Below are 12,548 nucleotides of genomic sequence, written 5' to 3' on the forward strand. Positions count from 1 at the left end.
CCCCAGACCTCTCCCTGCGCTCCGACTGAAAGCCGATACCCGAGCCTCAGCTCCCAGCCCCGCCCGCCCCGGCGGCCGAGCAGACAAGTCTCCCGGGCTGGTGTGTGCCTGAGGGCACCGATCCTCTGTGCCAAAATCTCTCCGCTTTGCCCTCCACACCCCTGTTGCTGTGCTCTCCTCCACTACTCCGAAGCTTTCCTCCTCCGCCACCTGCAGTCTCCGCCCTCGAAGGGGCTTGTAGTGTGTAGAAACCTTCCCTCCTTCACGGCTCCCTCCCACTGGTGCAGGTCCCGTCCATATCCTATTGTCTCTGTTTATTCTTTTTTTCTTTTGACCTACCCAGGTATGTCGGGAGTTTCTTGACTTTTGGGGGGTCTGAGGTCTTCTGTCAGCGTTCAGTAGGTGTTCTGTTGGAGTTGTTCCACGTGTAGATGAATTTCTGATGTATCTGTGGGGAGGAAGGTGATCTCCGCGTCTTACTCTTCCGCCATCTTCCTCCGGCTCCAAATATGTATTTTCTGAAGTATGTCTATACCTAGAATTCCCTTCCTTAAGGTTTATTAACCCTAAAAGGATCATTTATCCCTAAATATTCCAATTGCTTCAACTTGAAAACACAAATATGCCTTTTATAGTAAAAAAAAAAAAAAAGTGAACTCGGGCTATGTATTAGGACTTTAACACACACTATTCTCTTATTTAATTGTTCCAATAACCCTGTGAAGTAGTCTTATTATCCCAGTTCCTAGATGAGAAAATTTAGGCTTGGAAAGATTGCATAAACAGCCCAAAGTTGAATAGCCAACACGAATAAAATGAGAAAATTGAGGCTTGGAAAGATTGCATAAACAGTCCAAAGTTGAATAGCCAACACGAATAAAATGAGAAAATTGAGGCTTGGAAAGATTGCATAAACAGCCCAAAGTTGAATAGCCAACACGAATAAAAGCTAGGAATTCAAACTTGGGCCATCTGATTTTAAAGCCAGGACTCTTTACACTACACCACTTGTCTAATTTTTTCTTGTGGGTTAGAATTAAGTCCTAGTGTTAATTCCACTCATTGTTTCATTTATCTTTTGAGACATTCAGTTGTTATAAGATGTTTGGCTTTGTGCCAAACAGGATAAGGCTTCCCACAACTGTCAAGAGAATTAAAAATCCTCCAGGATTTTTGGCGTTTACCTCCATGCAATATGATCCTGATCCTAATCTGTATTGGTTGGAACACATTGGGAATAAATGAGCACTCCTAACCCATGTATAGTTTCACCACAAGTAAATACAATTGGATTTACAAACAATAAATATAGGAAATAACATCGTTAGAACTTCAGTCAATCCAGAGTTAGTAATTGCCTGTGAAATATGTGTAAACAAATGAATAAAATGACTTAGAATAATGATCTCTCTCTACCGCAGACGTTGCCAGCTATCTATTCAATATCCATTTTCTCCTCTTTCACAAACAGAAATTCAATTTTTTTCATGGTGAAAATGTATGATGAGTTTAAAATATATTTTTTCAGCCTGTGTTTTAGCTATGCTATGGTCCTGTGACACACTTTATGGCCAATGAGATGTAAGCGGAACTTGCTGGGTGTGACTTAAGGGAAATCTCCTGAAAAGGAGGCTCACTTAGCCTGTACCTTTTGCCCCTTGACCTTCTCCTCCTTCTGCCTGGACTGCAGCATGATGCTGAAGGTGGGAACAGCCACCTTGCCACCATGAGGCAACAATCTTGAAAATTAAAGCCACATGTTAGGGGTGCCTGAAATCAGAGTCCAAATCCCTGATGGCATCGTGGAGATGATGGTCTGCCTACCTACACACTTCTTGGTATGGGAAAAAGCACTAAACGTTTATTTGTAAAATGGGTTTTCAGTTATATTCAGCCAAACCCATTCCTAATTGATACCCTGAACAATGACTGACAAGTATTAGATATGGCTTTTTGTATTACCAAAGTGGTAAAATTCCACACACAGATCTTAGTCTTTTTGAATCTCTCCATGACACATCTGGAAACTCAGTGAACAGTGTAGATTAGGCAGAGGTGCCGAGAAGATCAAAGATTCTGGAACCTCTCTCTCTACTGGAAGACTGTGAGAGCAGGCACCATTTCCATCTGCTTCCCAGTTGTCCACCAGGGCCTGTTACTGACGTGCATAGAAAGTTAAATCTTTGTCCAGTGAATGGATGAATTTATAGTCTAGCTGGGGAGATTAACAAGTAAGTAGATGATTCCAAGGGAACAAAATCTTCCTTAGCGTACCTGTATAGGGATTCCTGGAGGAGATTATTTTCAAACTGGGGCATGAAAATTGAGGCACTAGTAAAGTACAGGGATTGACTTTCCAAGGAGAGGGAGTAGCATGTGGCAGAGAACTGGGTACAGTTTTGTAGGCTTATAGTTTGGGAATCCAAAAAGACTGTGAAGAGGCTGGGGAGGCAAGCAAGAGTTAGCCCGTGAGGGTCCAGGGTACATACACACCAAGCACGGTCTTCTGGTCTAGTCTAATCTAGCTGCAAGGATAAAATAATTTCAAAGTATTCTCAACCTCCCCATCTGCAATCACAAAGTATAGTCTTTAAATTTCAGGAATTTTGTGACTTGATTATACAAACGTCTTCAACCACATTTTTTGACTTGGGCTATTTTCATTTGTGTTCTACAAACCTACAACTTGCACTGTGAGTGCATCTACCAATAGTTTTAGGAAAATCTCTTCCATTATTGAAGTGGAACATTTTGAAGACCCTCCTGTCTTAAAGCATCAGGTGTTGCCTGGAAGTTTTATCTCCTTCACTGGGAAACCCTTTTAGTCATAACTGTCTTCCCCAACCTGTGAATTTTTATCACATGACTGAAGCAGCCAGGGTGAAACATTTTCCCTGCTTCCCATCTCAGTAGGGCATTGTGGTGTACTGCATCAAGGTCATATACATATGGCTTTACTTTGTCCCTGTTAGGGCAAGCAAAAATGAATTGAAAGCTGCAGGTTAATATTTGTCCATGATTGGGGTAAAGGTCACATAAGCAAGTCGGCACTTTTCTCCATCTTTGTCTACCTGTCTCTCTGCTCCCCAAACCCATTAACAATCTTTGTAATTTTTCTCTTCTATATCTGGCACCCTTCCTGGAGATTGGGGTTGTTTATTTGTTTAATCTGAAGCACCCTCAACCTTCAGGGAATTTGGGATGCACAGAGCTAGCCTGGTCTTCCTGTGAATCTCATCACTTCGTCAAAAAGCTTGACAGGGAGAGAAAATGAAAATACCTTGCATATAAACTCACCCTTTCATCATCTTTCTTATAACTATATTCTCATGTGTGTATTTCTAATATGCTGTCTTTATCATAAACTTTATAGGCATTAAAACCTGGCCCCTTTTATTAAGGCACATGGTTTGAATGATAGGAGAAAGGTGAGAATTTCCCATTTAATTTTGCTTTACCATTGGCCACCGTATAACCTTAAGTGAGCTTTGTATTTTTATTAAAGGGAGTGACAATCTCAAAGACTTAAAAATTAATAAGTATTTCTGATCTCCTTATATGGTTTCCATCTCATTTTAGAAGTAAAAAGAAAAAATGGAAAGGGAGGTATTGCATGCATAAGTGTGAAATTAATATTTATGAATTAATATCTGATCTAATTAACTGCTATCATAATCAACAGATTTGTCTACTAAACATCAGCAAGGTCATAGATGGGGGTCACAGATTATTTTGGTTTTGTAACAGTGGGTTTTATTTCCTATCTTGATGACAAGTTTGCATTTGACCCCGCCTTATGGCTTAGATTCCAATTTATGTATCTGACTGCAATTTACCTTAGACAAGTTTCTAACACATTTCAACAGCTAATAATTTTCTTAATCTGAAAATTTGAAGGTGTGGAACAAACAGCTTCCTGCTGTTTCTCCTGAACATATTTATGGATTGGTCTGTTTCTGAAAATAATTTATTGGTCTGTTTTTCTACTCCTAAACAATGGTTTTAACAACTCACATGAAGACATTTTTCTATTTTTTCTTGCCGAGTGCAGACTGTGGCATACTTTTTTTGTGCTGTTAATATGTATTATTCAGAAAACAATGATCGGATTGACGTGGTTCTATTAGTCCAGGAAGTGGCATTTATGTATAATCCGTGTGTCACTTTTTAAAAATGTAAAATGATGAACCTCAAAACACTTGAAAGTCAAGTCTAGTCTCTCTTGATTGAGGCTTCAGTTTTTGTCATCAAAATATGTTAAATGGTTCATCTTCTTATCAGCTGAAAAACAGTCATAAAGTATTGCAGTAGCACACTAATGCCTTACAAGCATTACATTTATGTCCATAAGCAGTCTGTGTAATAATAAGAAATATAAATTGTTCTCTGATGCTGGTTCTTGTTAGTACTTGATCTTTGACCCCAATTCCTGATTCAGAGCTTCCAAAACCTTAGAATTTCTTGAGTGATAGGAGTGTCTGAGACAGAGCTCCTAAGTCTCTTGGAATTTCCTAGGTGACAGGAGCATCTTTTGTTCTAATGAGGTGATTCTTGGTGGGCTCCTGGTTGTGTTGGTCATCAGAAAGACCAAGGCATGATTAGAAGCTTGGAACTTTCAGCCTCACCCAGAGAGGGAAGGGACTGGAAGTAGAATTAATAATTGATTATGTCTGTGATAAAGCCTGCATAAAACCCCCAAAAGTACAGGATTGGGGGAGCTTCCGGGTTGGTGAACTCATCTATGTGCCTGGAGAGTGGTGCACCCCAGCTCCACAGAGACAGAAGTTCCTGTGCTTGGGACCCTTCCAGACCTTGCTCTATGTACCCCTTCATCTGGCTGTTCCTCTGTATCCTTTATCATATTCTTTGTTACATAATAAACCAGTAAAGTAAATGTTTGCCTGAGTTCTGTGAGCTGTCGTATGTAGTAAATGATGGAACCCAGAGAGATGTGGGAGCCTCTAATTTGCAGCTAAGTCACACAGAAGTTGTGGGTAACCTGGGGACTCACTACTTATGACTGGCATCTGAAGTGGGGGGCAATCTTGTGGGACTGAGCCCTTAATCTGGGGGTCTATGCTAACCACAGGCAGTTAATGCCAGAACTGCCTGGTATGGAAAACCCAAACATTTGGTGGCCAGAAGTGAAGTACTAAGAGTGCAGAAGTATTCTGTGAGTGGAGGAGAAAATGTTTTTTTCCCAGACATCTTCTGTCTCCTTGACCCTTGGCATTTACTCCCCCACAGCCCTCAGGAAGTCTGTGGTCAGCCTTCTAGCCTTCAGGGCCTTTCTCAGTCAGCCAGTCACAGGGTAGGAGCTCCTCCAAGACTGGCTTGGATCCCATGACTCCTAATAATCAAACCTTACAGAGACCTCAACTTGTGTCTTGGATGCATGAGTCATTCATTAACTCATTCCCCCAAAACAGTTATCGGGGACAATTATTAAATGTTTTCATTTAATGACTCATCTTTAGCTAAACCAACTCCAAAAACAGGTTCTGCTCAAGCATTCCTCTGAGAATGCCTTCTTCATCTACTCCCTATTTTTTTTTCCCTTCTCTTCATTAAAAAACTACATCCAAGCCTCATCTCAAGTCCTCTCTATAAGCATGTAAGGAATTTACCCTCTTCTGAAACTAGCCAGGTCCCTACTGTCATGCTTCCCAACTTCTTTTCCAATTATGTTGGTGTTTATATTTAGGTTTCCTTATACTTAAGATTTTAGAGTTTAGAGAGACTACAGAAAAGTTCTCTGCACAGAGTAATTAACCAGTGTTATTGATTCTCTAACAGGAAGCAGAGGTTTGTTATCATTAAGTTACCACTGAAAGATAAAACAGTTTTGCAGCTAAAGTAATCAACGTTTTTGTAAAACGTGTATTCCAAAGCAAACCCGTAAAGGGAGCATGAGTAGAATTTTGATTTGATTATATTTGCTTTGCTCATTTTACATTCTCCCAGTAAAAACTAGACAAACAACTTGTGTGACATGATAATGAAATAGTTAGCGGCCTTAGAACCCATCAACAAAGGTAGATTGGATTTTCTCATTTAATTTTCTCATTTAATTATTTAATTGGTATAACATACATACCAATGCCATTATGACTAAAATATGTGATTATCTGCTAGTGTGGGCTGAGTGAAAGCACCTAAGAATTGGATTTAGGCATCTCTACTGTGGTTATGTGAGTTTGGAGGAGAATACAGAGAGAACAGAGCATGGATTGAATACATTAATACAATTTTCTCTATTTTGAGAACCATTAAGCCCAATATTAAACTATCTTTGGTAGAAATTCTTAACTGAGAAATATAATCCTTTTCATGATTTACAAAAGTTTAGGAGTTTTCAGGTTATACTTCGGTGACTGAAGATGCACTATAGAGAACAGTATGGAAGTTCCTTAAAAAAATACAAATAGAACTACCATATGACCCAGCAATCCCACTACTGGGCATATACACTGAGAAAACCATAATTCAAAAAGAGTCATGTACCAAAATGTTCATTGCAGCTCTATTTACAATAGCCAGGACATGGAAGCAACCTAAGTGTCCATCAACAGATGAATGGATAAAGAAGATGTGGCACACATATACAATGCAATATTACTCAGCCATAAAAAGAAACGAAATTGAGTTATTTGTAGTGAGGTGGATAGACCTAGAGTCTGTCATACAGAGTGAAGTAAGTCAGAAGGAGAAAAACAAATACCGTCTGCTAATACATATATATGGAATCTAAGAAAAAAAAATGTCATGAAGGGGCTTCCCTGGTGGCGCAGTGGTTGAGAGTCTGCCTGCCGATGCAGGGGACACGGGTTCATGCCCCGGTCTGGGAAGATCCCACATGCCGCGGAGCGGCTGGGCCCGTGAGCCATGGCTGCTGAGCCCGCGCATCCGGAGCCTGTGATCCACAACGGGAGAGGCCACAAGAGTGAGAGGCCCGCGTACCGCAAAAAAGAAAAAAAAAATGTCATGAAGAACCTAGGGGTAAGATGGGAATAAAGACACAGACCTACTAGAGCATGGACTTGAGGATATGGGGAGGGGGAAGGGTAAGCTGTGACAAAGTGAGAGAGTGGCATGGACATATATTCACTACCAAACGTAAAATAGATAGCTAGTGGGAAGCAGCCACATAGCACAGGGAGATCAGCTAGGTGGTTTGTGACCACCTAGAGAGGTGGGATAGGGAGGGTGGGAGGGAGGGAGACGCAAGAGGGAAGAGATATGGGAACGTATGTATATGTATAACTGATTCACTTTGTTATACAGCAGAAACTAACACACCATTGTAAAGCAATTATACTCCAATAAAGATGTTAAAAAGAAATAGAATGAAGATTTTATCAGCTAAGAGAGCAGTTATGAGTACAAGCATTCAAAAAAATGTCTTTAAAAGATATGTATATTATGAATTATAGTTCTATGTTTGAAAATATAAACAGTTCCTACATAAAATGAAGGTACTCCATAATGCTTCAGTAGAATCATACATAAGTAAATGTTTCAAAACATTACAATTCAAGAAAGGGTACATGATAAAAGGTGTAAAGCCCTACTTCAAATATATAGTATGTCTTACCTTGAATAAATTATTTATCTTGCAGTGAAACTGAAAAAACATTTTAAAAAGAAATCAAGTCAGTACAGATGCCCAAAAGGCACATGAAAAGATGCTCAACATTGCTAATTATTAGAGAAATACAAATCGAAACTACAATGATATCACCTCACACCAGTCAGAATGGCCATCATCAAAAAGTCTATAAATAATAAATGCTGGAGAGGGTGTGGAGAAAAGGGAACCCTCCTACACTGTTGGTGGGAATGTAAATTAGTACAGGCACTGTGGAGAAAAGTATGGAGGTCCCTTAAAAAGTAAAATAGAGCTACCATATAATCCAACAATCCCACCCCTGGGCATATATCCAGAGAAAACCATAATTCGAAAAGACACATGCACCCCAATGTTCATTGCAACACTGTTTACAATAGCCAAGACATGGAAGCAACCTAAATGTCCATTGATAGATGAATGGCTAAAGAAGATGTGGCACATATAGACAATGGAATATTACTTGGCCATAAAAAAGAAGAAAATAATGTCATTTGCAGTGACATGGATGAACCTAGAGATTATCATACTAACTGAAATACGTCAGACAGAATAAGACAAATATCATATGATATTATTTATACGTGGAATCTAAAAAACGATTCAAATGAACTTATTTACAAAACAGAAACAGATTCACAGACTTAGAAAACAAACTTAGGGTTACCAAAGGGGAAAGGTGAGGGAAGGGATAAAATTAGGAATTTGGGATTAACATATACACACTACTATATATAAAATAGATAATCAACAAGGACCTACTGTATAGCACAGGGAACTCTACTCAGTACTCTGTAATAATCTACATGGGGAAAGAATCTGAGAAAGACTAGATATATGTATAACTGAATCACTTTGCTGTACCCCTGAAACTAACACAACATTGTAAATCAACTATACTCCAATATAAAATAAAAATTAAATTAAAACAAAGAAATCAAGTCAAAATAAACTCCAACTGCCTCTAAAGTTAACCTTAATGTATATCAGGCTTCATTATATCATTAAGATAGAAATAGTGCAAGATGCTAATAAATAGGAAAACAGTAGCTTCCATGCTCTTTAATTAATGTATATTGTGTAATCTACAATTTTCCTGTGGTTTGCTTCTTTTGGCCTCAAAAGGAAGCCAAGATGTTTTCTTCCTAACATTATAGGATTATAGGAAATAGAAATTTTTAAAAGTTGAAAAATAATTTGAATAAGATACACATATTTAAAGAAGAATTAATACTTGTAAATATAGTGGGAAATTAAAACCTTTTAATTAAAATTTATATAATTTTTTATAATATAAAATTTATTAAAACATCATTATATACAAAAAATAAGCATGTTTAAATGTTCAGCCTATTTTGCACCCTATATATCTGTAGGGAGGCTAATTTCTCTTCTGCACCCAACAGAGGCCTGAAGATTTCTTCTCTGGATAGGATAAAAACATAAAGTTTTTGGTCTGGGGAGCACCAGGTTCATTTGAGGCAGCCCTGCTATAGAGAAACAGGAGGATTAAGTGACAGTTACGTGCAGAAGAGTATACATACATTCAGCCTGAGACTACAGGAGAATTGTCCCAGTAATCTGGTTATCTGAAGAAAAAAACATTTAAGAATACAGACATCCAAGTTCCCAAAAGAATGTCCCAACCAGAACCTGCTACACTGAAGCCCAGAGTTAACAAGCCCTATATCCCTCTAGCCTTCTACTGCCCTACTCTTAAATAAGAGTGGATTTGGAGGATGGCCTCAAATTAGGAAAATAGTGGCCAAAACAAATGGGTCAGTGGTGGGGCAGGGGGGAACGAGTTTGGAAAAATGAGAGTCTAAAAAGAGTGAAAAAATGAGCCAAAAAAAGTTCACAAAGAAGGAAGAATCCTAGTATATGTATGGGTCAACTGTCAACATCATCTATGTGTTCACAATAATGTAAACACTGAATATGAATATAATCAAATTCTGTATATCCGCACTGGCAGGTGAGGAGATTTATGTGTTAGGAGGAAGAAAAGTCTTATCTTCCATAGAAAGTAGTTAATATATTATTCCTAAAATTTTTTAGATCCTATTTTTAATGTAAAGATTTGGAAATAAATGCCAAATTAATCAGTGAAAAGAAGTGAAAGAGTCTGTCTCTGAGGAGCAGGAAATGGAAACTGAGGTTGAAGGGCTGCTGGGTTTGGTTTAACAAACCTTATAGGACTATTTGACTCTCTTTGCTCTGCAGCATTTTTGACTTGGGTGCTATGTTTTAAAGTAAATTTAGAAAATTAATTAAATGAAAAAATTTGGTAGCAATAAAAGGAATGGGAAGAACCAAACTACTTCTAAATGGAGGAACTACATTTGTACCTATTCCCTTACACAGGTTTGGATTTGACTTTGGGATTAAAGTGTGACAGGGATGTGGCTGATGTATCAGGTGCTAGGTTTTGAACACAATGTTTTTGAACACACTGTCATGTTAGTAGTCAAGGAACATCCATGGTAGCTTGGGAAGCACCACACACGTCTGTATAGTTTGTTTTAATCAGGTCTGAGGTCCTGGAATATTATCAGTCAGCAGTGTCTCCAAACCACAGTGCAGTGAATTCTGTTTGAAGGGCTCTATGACACATATAAATCAGATACTGCTGACTTTGCCTAAGTCATCTAGGAATTATGTCTATATGATTCTCCAGACCTCAATACCTGAAATAATAACCCATCATGGAGTCGACCATGCAATAAAGGCGGGACAAAAGAAAGCAGAAAAAATTTCAACTACCAAACACCTATCTAAGGGCTTTACATACTTTATCTCATTTAATCCTCACAGCAGTACTACTGAGTAGGTGTTTAAGATGAGGAAGCTGAGCAGTTAACTAAAGTCATGCAATTAAAAAAACAAAAAAGTAAGCTAAGATTTGAGCTCTGTGTACCTGATTCTCATGTGTTCCTTCTACTAGCCTTGCATTCAGGGTCTATGGAGAATTAAATATAATGAATATTGGCAAGGATGGAATGCTTCTTGAGGCGATGCTTGGAGCCTTAAAAGTGAATTTCTCTGCACATTAGATCCTTTTATTTCTTGTGGGGAAATACTTCTTTGACAATGAGAAGGAAAATACTGAGTACTTACAGATCTTTGGTTTACACCTTGATCATCAGAAATATATTTAATTGTAAACAGAGATCAACCTCTACCAGAAAACATGCTCGTCAACTCCAAAATAAATTAACAAACCCTGCAGAGATCAGGGATTTGTGTCACAAGTAAGACAGCTTTGCTAACAGTAATTCCTTGCTGATGGGTTAATCTCCTACTCTGACAGACTCAGAGGCCTTGTAGATTGAAAGGAAACAATAAATAATCTTTCCTGATGTTGGTAAAGGCTTTTCATTCCACTCCATTTACACACTTACTGGAAAGCAAGCTTTTGCTCTTATGTTGGTGAATAAAAGTGATGTTGAAATCTACATATGTCATTTGAAATCTACATGTTTGTATCTGTGACGTATAAACAGGGAAAATACAGACTTGGGCAGTTGGAGATGAGAGAGAGAGAAAGAGAGAGAGAGAAAGAGAGAGAGAGAGAGAGAGACAGAGAGAGAGAGAGAGGGAGAGGGAGAGGGAGAGAGGGAGGGAGCCGAGCAAGAGACGGGAGTTGGTACTCAAGGTTCAGGATCTAGGAATTGTAGGTTCTCACAATTATAGGGTTCATTGGAGGTCAGGACATAGACTGGTTTTACCATCAGAAAGCTTATAGAAAAGATCTTTGGGCTCTTAAAATCTGTAAAAGGACCGTTCTGAAAGAAGGCACTCAGGTAGAGCAACCACATCTGCTCCGACCAGCAACCCAGACTCCCAGTCATACCATGTTGGAGTCCAAACGATGCAACATTCCCTACTCTTACCCACCCCTGTGAGTCTTCTTACAACCACAGCTCTTATGCCCTCACTGCCACCCAACTAAAAGCCTCGGGCGGAAGTTCATTCTGGGGTTGGACAGCTCTAACTGCTAGCTACGTTGAGTAAGAAATCTTCCTGTAATAACCATTTACTTATCCTACTGGGCAGTCTAAGGTGTATTTCATATACCATGCAGACTGCAAGTATTTGAAGATATTACATACTTTTCTAGCTGCTTTGTATTATATTCATATGTAGATGAGATCTGGCAAGAAACATCTATACAGGCAGATTCTAGGATGAGTTAAGTGTGCCGTGACCTAAAACGCAAGCAGTCTGCTCCTGATTAAAATTCAAAACAAACATCTGGCTCTAAAAGTTGTTATATAAAACACTGACCCTTAAAAGTATACTCCTTTAAGACTAGTTCATTTGACATTGATGTTTGGTTGACAATACCTTTACACGTCTTGTAAACCTTTTTATTCCTCCTACACAATTCATGCAGTCTGATTTTTGTGACAAAAACAATGCTTTGTCTTTCTAATCTTTTTCCTCCCCATATTAAACCTTTTCAGCTATTTCTATCACCCTTCGTTTCAGCCACATTACAATTCTGATTGGTCATTGGAAAGTATTTCTTTAGTTCACTGGGCATAAATTTTAATTCAGGATACTTAAAATAAGGGATAAAAGTAGATTAAATAGGAGCTTAAATTCTCTTAGACCAGCAGTTCTAACCATAAGCATGCTTCTGAATTTCTTGGGAGGCTTTGTGAAAATACACATGCCTAGATCACTTTCCTGGGGCGTCTGATCACGAGGTGGCCTGTGTATTCAGCAAAAGTTTCCCAAGGGAAAAAAAAAAAAGTTTCCCAAGAAATTCTAATACACGCTCTTGGTTGAGAACCATTGTTTAATGTTGATTCTACCCTTTGTGGCTTCATTTATCATTTTTCTTGACTAAGGACAATTTGGGTGGTTTCACTTTGTGTCAGTCACTCACTGAACATTACAAGTCTGGCTCCACTAC

The sequence above is a fragment of the Hyperoodon ampullatus genome (genome assembly GCF_949752795.1).
Source record: "Hyperoodon ampullatus genome assembly, chromosome: 12".
NCBI classification, from domain to species: Eukaryota; Metazoa; Chordata; class Mammalia; order Artiodactyla; family Ziphiidae; genus Hyperoodon; species Hyperoodon ampullatus.